We start from the raw sequence: 15,281 nt of genomic DNA, 5'->3' as shown, positions 1-15,281 counted from the left end.
GATCTGATTCTCTCAGATACCTTTTCCATCCAGCAGTGTCCCTAATTTGAAAAAGAAAACTCCTGATGTTGAGCAGGATACACAAAGGAAAACAAGTCCGAAATAGAAACGGTTGTTTGTCCACACATTGGCAATTCCACTTAATACAAAGCATTTAGAGTGTGACAGGATTTCTGGCATCTTTGTAATTATGGTTCCTGGTTATTTTATAAAAAAGAAGATTATGGCCCAGTCTATGCGCCCTAGAAAGAAGTGTCACTGAGAGCAGAATGGGGAGCACCTACTAATTAAATTGCAAGACCGAGTTTTGCAGCAAGGATGCTTTTGTATAGATGAATAATTTGGCTGCCTGGAACACAGGTTATAGTTGAAATTATTCCCAAGTCTCTTGAATATATAAATAGAATCAAAAAGACTAACCCTCTACTGCTGCAAAAGCAATGTAAAAATTGAAACATGACTTTTGGAATATTTTTCAACAAAGCAAGTGTCTCCTGGGTCGTGGGTAAGCGCACCGAGGAAGGAGGCTGCATTTTCTGTGCTTAGGACTTACTAAGAGTTAGCCACTCTGAACCTTAATCATTGCAATTCCAGTTGGTCTGCCCCAAGTAAAACACAAAATGGTATTTTAAAGGGGTGAGGAGATGCTTTAAAAATGTTTTCAAAATAAATGTTTTGAATGTCAGTTTGGTTTCTGGGTTAAAGTGCCTCTAAATTACCCAGTTCTAAAATCACATTTCAAAGCTTCTGGAAACCCTGTCTGGGGCCTGTCTAGACCTCAGAAATGGCCTGGTTTGTTTTAAGGTTTCAACAGGGCCCCAGCCTGCTTGGTTTGCCTAACGCCAGGGAGCCACATGTGTGAGACGTGATGCAGATTTCTAAGGTACTGTTGTGGTTTGGGGTTTTTTTCATTATACCATGTGTGGAAAAATAATTTACAATATGATATCATGGTATGTTTCTGGAATTGCATCATCCCTTGTCTTCAGGTCCTCTTCAGCGAGGAAGGGCAAAGCAGTGGATCCCAGCGGTGAAGAGGGATCAGAGACCTGGCTGCTAGTCTGACACCATTACTAACCCGCTGTGGGACTTCGGGGAAGTCGCTCAACCTCTCTGGGCTTCAGTTCTGAAATGAGGACATTTGGAAAATAAACTCTCTATAGTCTCTTTGGTTCTACGCCTCTATGATAGTACGAAAAGGGCTGACGAGTTTTCTAAATTTTACTGTTTATGTTTTTACTGGAAAACAAACCAACAATTCAGCACTAATTATATACCAGGCAAATCTGAAACTTCAAAAGGACTTAGCAGCTGGGCAGTCATGAGTTCGTAAACAAAGGTTCATGGAAACACAGAAGCTCATGCAACTAGGGCACCAAGCCAGTTGGGGTCATGCATCTGTCACAATTGGTGTGACGAAAGAGTCAAACTGAATATACACATTTAAAACATAAACACACTTCGGCTATTTCTTTAAAATAAAAATGTTTTGGAGAGAACTAGAACATTGATCAAATCAATTAGCTCATACCTTAGCGGTTCTGCTTTGCATGCATTTGACAGGGTGGAACATTCATGAGTAGCTATATTTAAGCCCCCGGCGGGGCTGGATTGTGTAATAGTCTGGTGTGAGTGACTTCTTTAATTACTGCTTCATGTGGCACCTGCGTTGCAGTGGAGCACTGTGGGACTAGGGAGCCAACCGCACACTGAAGGATGGAGGGTGTCACTAATGTTGTGTGAGCCTTTGAACTTGGACAAAGCAGGTGGGGCAGTGACTGGGGACTGGAGCACTGGGCATCATACTGAGCCCTGTTGTTCCAGCCAAAGCCATTCACACAGGAGCTCCAAGCAAGGAGGCTCACAGCACTGGACAGTGTACCACTTCTGGCATCTCCACCCTAATTTACGTGGTTCTTGTTGTGTGAGAAAACAACCTCATCTAAAAAGAGACATATTCAGTCTTTCCTTAGGCAAGAATAGAGGAAGTCTTTCCAGGAAACTGAGAAGAAAACCATTCTTTTGTCTCTAATAATAACTACTGGACAGACTCATCGGCTAATTGCGAAGCTCTCTTCTTACAGACTCATTTGGTGATGTGAATTTTCTCTCAAAACGTATTCCTGCCCTGGCTGGTGTGGCTCAGTGGTTGAGCGTCAACTTATGAACCAGGAGGTCATGGTTCAATTCTCAGTCAAGAGCACATGCCTGGGTTTTGGGCTCGATCCCGTGTGGGGTGTGCAGGAGGCTGCCAATCAATGATTCTCTCTCATCATTGATGTTTCTATCTTCCTCTCCGAAATCAATTAAAACATGTTAAAAAACAAAACAAAATGTATTTCTGAAACTCTCTCACAAGAGAATTGCCTGTAGAATGAAAAAATGAATAAAATCTGTAGAACAGTGTTTCACTTTTTTAAGAAATTGAGGTGCCATTCATGTAACACACAACTAACGATTTCAAAGTGTACAATTCAGGGGCATTTAGTGCATTCGCAAGGGTGTACAATCATAACCTCTCTCTAGTTCAAAACCCCAAATGATCACCACACACCCATGAAGTAATAGCTCCTCACTGTCCCTTCCCTATCTCCTGGGTTCCCTCATCGACTTTCTGTTCCCGAATGCGTTTTAAGTCTTGAGCAGCTAGTTTTATTCCAAAGTACTCAGCTCCTAAAGGTTATAAAGGGAAAGAACATGGATCTGCGGAGAGCAGATTATTAAACAGTTACCTGTCGGGGCCCCCAGCTTCCTCCCCTGAATCACAACCACCTCGAAGCACAACGAGCTGCCCGACCAGCCGGGGGAAGAAGGCTGCCATTTAGGGTTCCAGGAAAGGCGTAGGGAGGGCCGAATACATGGTTTTAGTTGGAATTTGCCCACATTCAAGGGGATTATGAACAAAGTAAGGAATGTGCTCCTGGCTGCCACCAAGTTATCAATGTGGTCAGTCTGGCCTGTGAGCTTACTATCCTCTCAAAAGGACACCCTTGTGTCCAACATATTGAATCTGTTCAGCATTGAAGAAAACTGGGCTCGGAAAAGTCAGTGCTTAAATCTGCGGGAACCTGGACACTGGACTCTGATCCTAAATCTCGGAGGGAGGTGGCTTGGTTAGCAGGCGCTGTTAGGGAGCCATTCTGAAGCTTCAAGAACCAAAGAAGACATCATCTACCTTTCCTCCTCCTAACTCAGACAGTGCCAAGCCCTACAGTTGAAGTGAAAATATTTCCGTACGGGCGCAAAGTAAGAAACAAAACCCTGAACCCACAGGAGCGGCCCTGCGGCCTTGCTTCTTCATGAACTATTTTACAAACCTGGGGACTCTAGGAATGCGAGTTTGGAAATAGAAAGGGAAAATAACCAAAAAATGCAAAAAAGGTCTTTCTCCCCTCAGGCATTATTCTTCAGGGAGTGAAAAGAGTTTCCGCGTGTTCCAGGATTATTTAAGAAATCTTAATAAACTCACCCCGTTTCCTTATTATTCCACAGCCTAGTCATTTCCCCCCTCTACAGTGAAGTACCAGGACTGCATAGAGAAATGCATGGGTTTCATCCCAAACCTGTGGTTTTTCTTAGGTGAACTCCTTTTGGACTCACCCAAGAAGCACTAGTAAAGGAGCATTGTACATCAACATGTTTACATTTCCAGCCCATGATTTTTTTTGTAAAGTAACTTGCCTTCCCCTATAAAATGATGCCCAGGTAATACAATGAGGAAAAACTATTTTTTTGCCATCTAGGTTTTAAAATTTGGCAACAGTGAGGACTGGCCAAAATTTGCTTCATTGCATGGGGCATAAACACTGTTTTAAGAGAAAGAGGAGAGGTACAAGCAAATGGGAATCTGTTTGTTTTCTTGCTTTTGAATTTTGCATTTTCTCAAAGTCTAGAAATAAGAGAGCACGTTGGAGTGGGTGTGCCCAGGGCAAAAGGATGAGGCAGCGGAGAAGGGGAGGGCAGTCTACAGGGATTTCCCTGGGGCTTCGCCAGGACAGGTAATGAGCATCTGAAGAGAGAGGAGCTCACTGCAGGCTGGTGACTGTCTCCCCCACCGGAAATCCCAGAGAACCGCGGGTAGGGACTTGGTGGAAGGCAAGATGGCTTCACAGGTGTGTGACCGGTGCAGTGTCACAGGCCTGGTGATCAGAGGCCCACACTTGGTTTAAGGCTCTGTCAACATCTTGACATTCTTAATAATTCTCTGTTTGAATCTGTGTTTTGTATATAAAGTCTGCTGGGATATGGAGCATGGGCCGAGCATTCGCTCAGTATTCCCATTCACTGGCTGCTGACGTCTCCTGAGCCCAACATTCTGGTGGGCCATGCCAGGGAGCTGAAAGCCCCGCGGGGCCAGGCTTTCCACTCGGAAACTTGCTTTCCAGAATTTGCTTCCAATGCAGGAAGACATGGAGTTCTAGAAAACACTAAAGACCCATTGACCCTGTAGTAGTCACCACGTCTACTGAAAACTCTGACGTAAAAGGGAAGGGGAAGATAGGGCAAACCGCAGTTCCTTTTCCATCAGTCCCTCCCTCCTCATCAGTCAGCCAAGCCAATCCATTTTGTGTAGCGTTTTCACTGCTCTGCTAAGAACAAAATACATATGCATGAATGAAGTGCAAAATAAGAATTGTGTCATTTTGGTGATTCTGCATGTAAGTTCAATGCTGTTATATTTTCATTTAAAACTGGCATTGCACAATATAAAGATGAACAGTAAAATTCATGCTAGTAATTTTAAAAATTGAAATTTCTCTATGTAATTCAGTATATGGCAAATAAGAGTAAACCACGACAAGTCAAGAGACCCAGAAAGAAAAGGAAAACACTTTTAACTTAGTACTTTTAGTTCCCCTGCTTTCTGAACAAGGAGCCCCACAAGTTATGTGGCTGGCCCAGCGGAAGGCGTGCAGTGCTAAGCCTCAAGGGTGTAGTTCGAACTGCAAAGCTGATCTAATTTTATTTTTAAAATGACTCTAAGTTCCTTGAAAAGACAATTCCTTATTTTTTCTTAATAATTTTCTTTAACACCAAATGCCATGTTTCTTCTCCAAAGCACTTTGTCCTGCCGTCTTTCCCTGAGATAGGCCCATTTTCCAGATGAGAACAGTAAGTTCCCAAGAGTGGCTTATCCTTGGTGTCCCCTCCCTAGGGGGGTGCAAGGCCTGAGAGCTCACATCCCTCTGTTCTTGGCTGGTTCCTATGAATCTCATGTTCAAATTCATCATTTTATGGTCCATTAAAAAACTTCTTATAAAAATCTTTAAAAGAACATTCACATTGTAAATTTTTTAAAAGTAACATGAAAAGGTTAAAAAAATTTTGGGGGGGCTACTTTTTTCCAAAGGCCTAAAACTCACAATTGAATATTATTATAATTTTGGGTGTCATTTGTCACAGCTTGCATTTGCTTTCATGTTTGTAGCTGGGGTATACTAATCTCAGAGCTATAAATACCTTTTTATAATTGTACGTGGAAGCTGTTCCCTGGGTTTGCTCTGTTCATCTTCTCTTCTGCCATTAATTTATTGGTTTGTTCTACATATTTTATAAAATCCAACCCTTGAAAAACAAGCCTTAGTAATTTAGTTCCACATACACTTTAAAACTTATGAAATGGCTAGATGTGTTTCATTTATATTCTTTATTATTCATTTGACTTACAAAGTATATAGGCATGGAAATTGCCTGTCAGTTTTACTACTGAAAGCTCTAGCTACTCCTACTTAAGATTAAAGTCATTCTTTTTATCACTCACTTTCCTGCAAGAAATTCTCTGTGTGGGGGGAAATTGTCAGTAGAGAGGGTCTTATGTGGACTTCCAACCCTTTATCCTAGATTATAGTAGGATGTTAAGTCAGGAAATGACATATCGGGCAGGAATCAGTTGTGCTCCCTCCCAAGTCTATTTTAAAGCACTTTCCATTTTAAATATAGCAATAAAATATCAGCCTCGAAATGTCTGATAAGGATAAAAGCAATAGATCCAAATCCAATCTAAATCTGACACTGCCAGGAACAAGAATTCACATTGGTAAGTCAGGACTCATTTATGGGGCCATAAATGGGTGGGCCAGCTATAATTTGGGTATTAAACTTGTAAAATATATTGATGGTATGTAAGAGCTAAATAAATAATTTACTACAAGAAAATTGGAAATCTTTACGTGGTACTTAATTGACCAGTGGGCCTCCCAGGTTCTCGATGGTTCCTTGCTCTGCATTTGTGTTTTTCACAGGCTAGATTTTTCCTCTCCTCACTTCAATTTAATTTCCCTCTGCAGTGAATGATCACAAGTTAGTGCATTTCTGAAAACACACGGTTTCCATTTAAAATTCTGCCAATCCATTAAATGCCTTTGACAATTTCATTTACCATTTAGGAGGATAAATGTCCCACTCTGTTCTGGGATTAGACAAGTTTCTTTCTGGCCCCCAAAAGGTCTCTTCACTTCCACATCTCAATTCCTGTTCTGAGCACAGAATAGAGAGGGGTTTCAAGGAGGTATTTAAAGAAGTCACTGTATCCTTTTGTTTGGACGTCTGCTGAATAAGGAGAAAAATGGCGTTGGGAAGCTCTGTCACTGCTTCCCACACATCCATGAGAGGCTAATGAAAAGAGAAGGGAAATGAAAAAGAAAATGGAAACTCAAACTAAAGCATTGTTACTTATGCGTCCACATCCAGAAAAACAAGTACCGTATTTTCTGGCATATAAGACGACTTTTTAACCCAGGAAAATCTTATTCGCCCAGTCGTCTTATACGCCGGAAAATACGGTAGGTTTCTTGAGCACATTACAAACTTATTTGTCCTAAGAGTAAGCCTATCTCATACGTACATAACAATGACATGCTTCAAAGGGCTTTTGTAGCTTTTGTCTCTTCAACCCTAGCGATATTCCCCCACAGGAAACAGGACAGGTATTATGATGTCCAGTTTCAGAGATGAGAAAACTGGGGTTTGGGGAAGTTGGGATTTGTACAAAGTAAGTTGACAAGGCTGGAGCCTCGAACCAGGTTCTTCCAGATCCCAAGTTGGCTCCAGAGTGGAGAGTCATTTTTTTTGTTTTCAGCTCCAAGCAATAGAAAGGCCAGTTCAAACAAGCTTAAACAATAAAGAGTTGCACTGGCTTATATAATGGGAAGGTCAGAAGGAGTGAGCTACAGGCTTGGTTCCATTCACTTTTGACTTTCTCTGCAGTTCCTTCCTCCTCTGTGCTCTTGACTTTGTCTTCTGCCTGGCTTTTCTCGTGGCTAAAAATGGCACTCAATTGTGTCTCAATTTTGTGTCTTTGGAATGGGGACAATATCTTTCATGTAAGGCTGTGTGAGAAGTTAATGAGATAATCTAAGTGGTGCCAAGCCTACTTAAATGAATAAATTGAGTTCAGCTATAGCACTGAAAGTCAAGTCTACAGAGGCCTTATTTTATGCCTCTTACGCCTTTCACCCTGAGTGAGTAATGTCAAAGGACAAAGTTCACTGTGATTACACCTCCCAGTCTCACAGAGGGCTGGGCTGGGACAGGCCCCCGTTCTCACAGGAGAGATCCGATGTGGCTATGTGCATGCACTTCTCTCTCTCTGTCCCCAAGTCTCTCTCTGGCTCATCCTCTTTGTCTCTGTCTCTCACACACTCACACACTCTTTACTCTCAGCAAGTTGTTGTGCATGATGGAGGTATACATTAGTTTATTACTTTCAACTGATTTTCATTTTACAACACATGGTTGTAACCACAAGTATGGTTAAAACAACTAATTGGAAGAAGATTGGTGGCAATCAATGACAAGTTTAAATTAAAGAATGTGTTCCCTTTAAGTGCAAATATATTACTTTTAAGCATATTTTATGACTGGAATTAGAAAGCAGGGTTCCTGCTGGGCCAGCTTGAATCAACAGACAGACTCGCTGTGATTAAAGCGGAGGCCCAGGGCTGCAGCCAGAAGGCGGAAGTCCTTAAAGCAGTTCTTCCTTCTAAGTAGATGGGCAGGCCCTATCAATCTTTAACTAAATGCTGCCTATCACACTGGCAAAGAATTGCAATGACTGTAATGCTGGTAAGGGGAAGCAGGCATGCTCATGTTCTACTGGTGCACTGTGAATTGAGATTCTCATCTGAAGGCATCGAATCCACTGTGTATCATCAGTAAAGATACTTACAGATGCAAGTAGTAGAAAATACAGATAAAACTGACTTAAATAAGAAGAAAACTCATTACCTCATATAACATGATGTCCAGAGGAGAGAGAGCTCTAGGGCTGGCTAACTGAGTGGCTCAATGGTCATCAGGGCCCAAAGTCCTTTCAGCCTTTCGGCTCCACCATCCCCACATGCTGGGTTGTCCTCATGATTAATTCCTCATGGTCACAGGATGGCTGCAGCTGCTCCAAGTATCACAGACTCATTCAACAATGTACATAAGGCTGGAAGAAAGAACGACCCTTTTTTATCTCTCTGCTTAACTGGAAGAAAACTTTTCAGAAGCCTGTCTGTCTGCCCCATTCTGAAAATTTTCATTACACAGCTCATTGGCTAGAATCCTATCCAGCACGGGGCCATGAGCTGCCTCCTGCATGAGGAGGGCATGGGGTCCCCAGCTGCCTCCTGCATGAGAGCATGGGGTCCCCAGCTCCCTCCTGCACAAGGAGGGCACGGGGTCATGAGCTGCCTATTCCGAACCCTAGTGGATAGAGTGTTGGCCTGCAGACTGAAGGGTCCCAGGTTTGATTCCAGTGAAGAGCACAGGCCCAGGTTGCAGGTTTGATCCCCAATAGGGGCCGTGCAGGTGGCAGCCAATCAATGATTCTCTCTTATCATTGATGTTTCTATCTCTCTCTCCCTCTCCCTTCCTCTCTGAAATCAACAAAAACAAAACAAAACAAAAAATCATCGATGAGGATTTAAAAAATAAAAACAGAAGCTGCTAAAAGCTGCCTCATCTGCAAACAGAGAGGTGTATGGTATATGTGAAGAAAATGGTTTCCCCTTGTACACTGTGGTGCGAATGTAAATTGGTACAGCCATTATGGAAAACAGTATGGATTTGATTTGTGGTTGTTAAAAACAAAATTCAACTGAATAAATTTTAAAGAACTTATTGGATTTATTCAGTGCTTCATAATAGGGCAGCATACAATCTAGCAGATAGCAAGGAGCTTCGATGAGCTCTATAAGGCAAGAGATTTTAAAGGCAGAAGGGAGCAGCAGAAACAAAGAAGTTGTACTGGGCAAAAATGTAGGTTATTTCAAGGTTATTTTTCTTAGAAGGGATGGTTGGGGTCTATCTGGCAGATAGACTACCTAACTAATACTGACCAGGTGATTCCTGACTGGTTTAAAATTGCATTTCCAAGAGTCGAAACTGTAATTAAATCATGGTTTGGTGATGTGGGGCTTAGCACAAGAGATTCCATTTGGGGCCTATTGTCCTGTTTTTAGCATGGTGAAGCTGAGACTTGAACCCAAGTATTTTGTCTCTAATTACTGTCCTCTTCTTGTCCCCCAAACAAGGCCTTCTTGTCATTTCATGTCACTCATCCTCAGCAGATCAGGGTCAATCTTATTTCTGAGACTTGCTTTTTCTAAGAAAACTATTGTTATGCTGATAAACATACTTGCTCTTGGGAAATTCCTTTTTATTTGGACTAACATCCTTTCTTTGTAATTAAGCCCATTTTTTCCCCTTGTTCTTTTCTGGTAAAAAAGTGTGGGGGGGGGGTAAGAAAAACAATAACTAAATTTATTGAGCATTACTATGTTCAAGGCATACTTACATATCTGTCATTATTTAATCCTCACCCTAAATTAATGAGGTAGGTACTCTTATAGCCCCATTTTATATATAAGGAAAATTGAGATACAAGGTTTTAAGTAATTGTCCCAAGATAAAACGACTAATAAGTGGTTAAGCAGGGATTCCAGCCCAGGTGGTTTGACTCCAGTATCCATGTGCGTAACTCCAATACCATGTTGACTTAAAATAAGGAAAGAAATCCCTGACAACCTACTTTCTTTTAATATTTCAAGTAATTCCTTTATTCTTTCTTCAAATAAACCCAGCTGCTTTTGTAGTTTTTCCCAGATCTTTCCCAGTTCGTGAATGTGTGGTGTGTGTGTGTGTGTGTGTGTGTGTGTGTGTGTGTGTGTCTCTTTCATTAGTTGCATGCCAGCAGTAAACACATTTGGGAGCCTGTTTCTATGCTGTTTGACTCCTGGGTTATTACTTCCACTGTGGCAAAACTGTTATACCTAATATGAGTGTAGACCTTCAGGAAGGTCTGTGAGGTCCTGCCTCTTCAAGACCAGCAGGAATGCCTTCTATACTCTGCTTCCATTCCGTCCAGGGAATACACTTCTATCAGAAGTTCACGATTATTCTTGAGGCTGCTATAACATTTCTAAATATAATGAGTAAAAAGATTTTCTACTGTTATATATATTGATTTCAGAGAGAAAGGGAGAGGGAGAGAGAGATAGAAACATCAATGATGAGAGAGAATCGCTGATTGGCTGCCTCCTGCACGCCCCGCACTGGGGAATCAAGCCCACAACCTGGGCATATGCCCTGGCCGGAAATCGAATTGGTGACCTCTTGGTTCCTGGATCCACACTCAACCGCTGAGCTACACCCGGCTGGGCAGATTTTCTATTGTTTTGAATAATTTTCAGGTTTATTTATGTGGACTAATAAAAATAGAATAACATCGAACGAAAGTCAAAACAGTCAACTGAACCTGTTTCAAAGACTTGGCATTCAGGGCCGCTGAAAGGAGGGGGATAAGCCCTGGCTTTCAGGCTAAGGAGAGGGGCTTTCCTCATTATTCCTAAACACCCAGAGCAATTCTGGGCACAAGATTAGGAAACAGACACAGGGATCACCCCAGGCAACAGGACACCTGCTGTTCCTTTGGTCTGAAACTTCTTCCTAATTGGTTCTGACTATCCCTGGCTATTATTATTGTCTAATTTCCCCTTGGCCATCTCCTCCTCTGCGGAGCCTTCCCTGATGTCTCTCCAGGTATCTTGTACTTTCCCATCCTGCTGAGTGGCATGGCTTCCATCCTCCTGCTGGATTGCAGGTCCTTATGGGCAACGACCTTGCCTTGCCCTTCAATGGATCCTAGTCCTACCTAGTAAAGGGACTCATTCATAGATGCTCAATAAATATTGAGTAAATGAATGAGTGAGACCCTATTAGTGGACACTATTTTGTTTGTTTCATTTCTATGAAAAGGCGACCCTATTTTCCTAAGTTGGTGAACATAATTAGAGTGTTTTTCTTTCTGACTTCTCTCTTTTAATTACATGGATCGTGAAAAACCACAAAATACTAGTAAAAATGAACTGGTTCGGAACATCCCTCCCAATTATTAGCAGCTCCCAAGGATTCTACAAAGCATTTCTGTGGTGCTCTCCCCGCCTCACTGAAGTTTCCGCAGCCTGGGCCCAGAAAGGGCGTCTAAGGAGTGGGGGAGATCATCCTCGTGGTAGGGGCCAGCTTTCTCCAGCCAGGTCCCAGCCAGGCCCTTTCCTCCACTGTTCCCCAGAGATCAAGCCGTGACTGCTTCCTGCCCCTGCTGAGCGGGCCCGGGGAGTTGATGGTTTTACTGTTCCTCAGTAATCATGCAGATTAACAGCTGCGTGTTCGGTAGCTCGGGGCCTCCCTTAAATTGAGAGGGCTGGAGACGCACATTCCACAAGCGGTTGGAAATATCTCTGCCCTGGGTTCCTTATTAGGGGAATGTGGCTCTGGCTCTGGGCTAGACCAGAAATAAAGCAATGGTTTTGATGTCTTTTGTTTCACGCAGCCCATAAAAAAGCAGCCTTGCCTCCCCTGTCCGCACTTGCTTTGGGCAGATAGACCCTCCACCAGGACTGCCCGTAACTTTCCCTCTCACCCGCCCTCCCTGTTACCTGCTACGGGATGTCTTGCAATATCCTGTTTCATTTTACAGTGGCATGTAGCACCCTTGAGATGCCCACCCCCACCCACTCGCTTTGAGACCCCAGTCAGGAAGCCAAAGAGTGTTGTCTCCACATGGTGCATGGTTCACCAGCCTTCCAGCCTTTAAGGAGCTGCAGCTGAATTGTGTGATATTCTTTTCTGCCTTTGAGGTGATTTTAGGGAATTTGTGGAAATCAAAGTCTTCTACAGGTCGACAGGCAAGAGCCGGGTAGCAGAGGCCCTGCGGTTGATGGGGTATTTGATTCTTTTTCATTCTGATTAAGCCCTGGGAGACTCAGAGTCCAAACCTGAAGGACAAATATATTTTAAATTAGTTCTTAGGGTCTCAAAACTCTGGCTACAAGTATAAAGAAGTTAATGGTCATGTAGGCATTTTTACTTGCATCTCAGTTTTACAGCTTCGAATTCTTAGGTGAGCCTATCTGGGCTTCTCTCTGGCCAGAGATGCTAGAGAACCAAGCTCAGGGATAACAGAAATAGTTGAAGACAGGTGACCTGCAGAAAGACTATAAGTCTGTTTTGACTTTTCTCAGTCAGTACAAGCCTGCCCTGGGTGGGGGATTGGGGGGAGGGTATATGTGAAAGCCCCCACCTCAGTCTAGAAGTGTCTGGGGCCAGCACAGAATGAAGGGCAGGGTGACAGAAGCCTTTGTGGGGGTTCAGAAGGAGCCACCCAAAGATTGCCTCTGTGGTATGCAGACTGTCTGGAGCTCAAGGCAGTTTTAGCTTCCAGGTCAAGAGAAACGTGTGCTCCTCACTTTAACTACCCAGAACTTGAATTTAGGAGACCTGCTCATAAGACAAGGTTATCAGCCATAATCTCTTTTTTACCCCCCCCGTATGGCAGGGCAAACTTTTATTTACTAAACACCTGCTTTTCTTATCCTGCATCGAGCCTTTGCATCTCCCAAGGCACATCACCTCATCCCTTATGCCGCCCTTTCGGTCTCTGAACCTCTCCTGCATGCAGGTCTCTGACTCTCGCACGTATATGGGGGTCCCGTACATATATAGGTATTACATTTGGTTATTTTCTCTTGCTAATCTGTCCCATGTCTAGGATTATTAGACCAGTTAAAAGAACCTTGAAACTAGAGGAAATTTTGTTCCTCCCCCACATCTTCCTCCTCATTCTGATGTATTCACCCAGATGGAATGTTTCTGTTGTGTTTTTCTTTCTTTTTAAAAAAATTATGAACATGAACATTTGTTTGTTTTCTTAATATATTTGTATTGATTTCAGAGAGGAAAGGAGAGGGAGAGAGAGATAGAAACATCAATGATGAGAGGGAATTATTGATCGGCTGTCTCCTGCACGCCTCACACTGAGGATCAAGCCCGAAACCCGAGCCCACAACCCCGCATGTGTCCTGACTGGGAATTGAACCATGACCTTCTGGTTCATAGGTCAATGCTCAACCACTGAGCCACGACGGCTGGGCTGAACATTTGTAATATGAAGAAAAAAAGTCCTTTTGAAGATCTTTGGGCAGTATGCAATAATTCATTCTATATAAAAAATAGTGGAAAGTCAGATATAAACCAGCATATATTAACAGAGAAGCATAAGAGATGTATGATGTCCTTAACTAGTACCAAGTAAAGTGATAAAACAACAGATATTTGATTAAGATAAATTATAAGAAGATAAATAATCATCGCCTAAGTTAAAAAGCTAATCCTGCCAAGCTTTAGATGATTTCATTTAAGGGAACATCAATCCTGATGGGAGATTTTGACCTACAAAGGTTCTAGGCTTTAATGGTGAGATTTAGTGCCCTATAGTCACTGACATATACTGGCGTGTGAGGTGGACTTCCAATGTCTGGCTATCATGGCTGACATCAGGACATCCGGCCGGCCCCGCTTCCCTGCTCTTTCTGGAGTACATCCACACCACAGCAGAGGAGCTGCAATGGCTGTGGCTTCTGTGGGGTAGCCAGTGTCACCAGATGATGCTCCACTCAGGACAGGCAGGTGCTGAAGTGCTCAATGAACACCCAGAGCTGGAGAGGCACCTGGAGGCAGAAATTTTAAAACTTGTCCAGAGACAACAGACTGTGTCACCTTGGGTTCCCTTGGAGGGAAGAATGCAGAGCAAGTCAGTGTTCACTCCTTGCTCGGTGGGTAATCTTCTCCCAGAAGCCACAGATAGGTGGGCTACACCCCCAAAGTTTCTGGTCCAAGACATGTGGGGTCATTTGTATCTTGATCAAGTTACCAGGTGATGCCGATGCAACTGGTCCAGCCACCACACTTTGAGAACTACTGACCTAGGGGATAGATGGTGGAATGTGTTTTGCAGCAAAGAAAAACCAGCAGCTGCCAAACTCAGCTGGCTTCCTTCCTACTCTGGCTTACTTTATTCTTAATATGCTCCCCGTTTCATTGAAGGGTCACGGGTCATTCATTCATGGAAGGAATCCATTTTTGCCCTCTAGGCTGGCACTCTTGTGGGTGAGGGGTAGGGTTTGTAGTTTGTCAAGTATGAGGAGCTCAAAATTTTGCTCCCATGGCTGTTTGTAATGGACAAGAGAAGAACCAAGGTCCCAGAGGTGTGCCCTCTTTGCACTGGGTATTCAGCACTGGGAAGCACAGGGAAGTCCCGAAAAGAAACCCTACACAGAAGCTCTGGAGGACTTGTAACTAATGGGCACTTGTAAATCTAAGGATTTCCTACCAGGGTGAATGCCTCAGGTAGAATGCGCATTCAACTCAGCTAGCAGAGAGGTGTTGCTCCTGGGAAGAGGGTCACAGCATCCTGGGGTGGAAAGAAGCCTCCCCAGGCCACCATGGTCCTCTCCTGCCCAATCACTCACCACCCACCCTAGACTCAAACTCTATTTCCAAAGCCTTTGAGAGAATTTTACAACTCTCCTCCAACTCCACCAGGAAATTATTTATTTTCCCCAATTAAAAATATATATTCCTTTTAAATCTCCTGTTCCCTCTTGCTGGAGATCTCTTCTGTGGAAATTGGGAATGGTTAGCCACAGTCCATGGTAGACAAGTTCTTCCTATACTTCAAGTCCCTTGTAAAATCACTGTTTGTTTCAATATTTTAAAATTCCATATTTATTATTACTCAAATAACACTTGCACACAGTGAAATAACTTCTTTAATTAGCACAAAATAGTATACAATGAAAACATGAATTTCCTCCTCACCTCTGACTTCTTGGCTGATTCCCTAGAACCTCCAACATTGTCCTATGTACCTACCTGAAGCCTTTCTAACCTAGTAACTATTAATAACATATTGAAAACTCTTGATTCTCAATTTCAAACAATGTATTTTGACATCCTGC

Source organism: Cnephaeus nilssonii (assembly GCF_951640355.1).
Source record: "Cnephaeus nilssonii genome assembly, chromosome: 12".
NCBI lineage: Eukaryota > Metazoa > Chordata > Mammalia > Chiroptera > Vespertilionidae > Cnephaeus > Cnephaeus nilssonii.
This window is presented reverse-complemented; position numbering follows the sequence as displayed.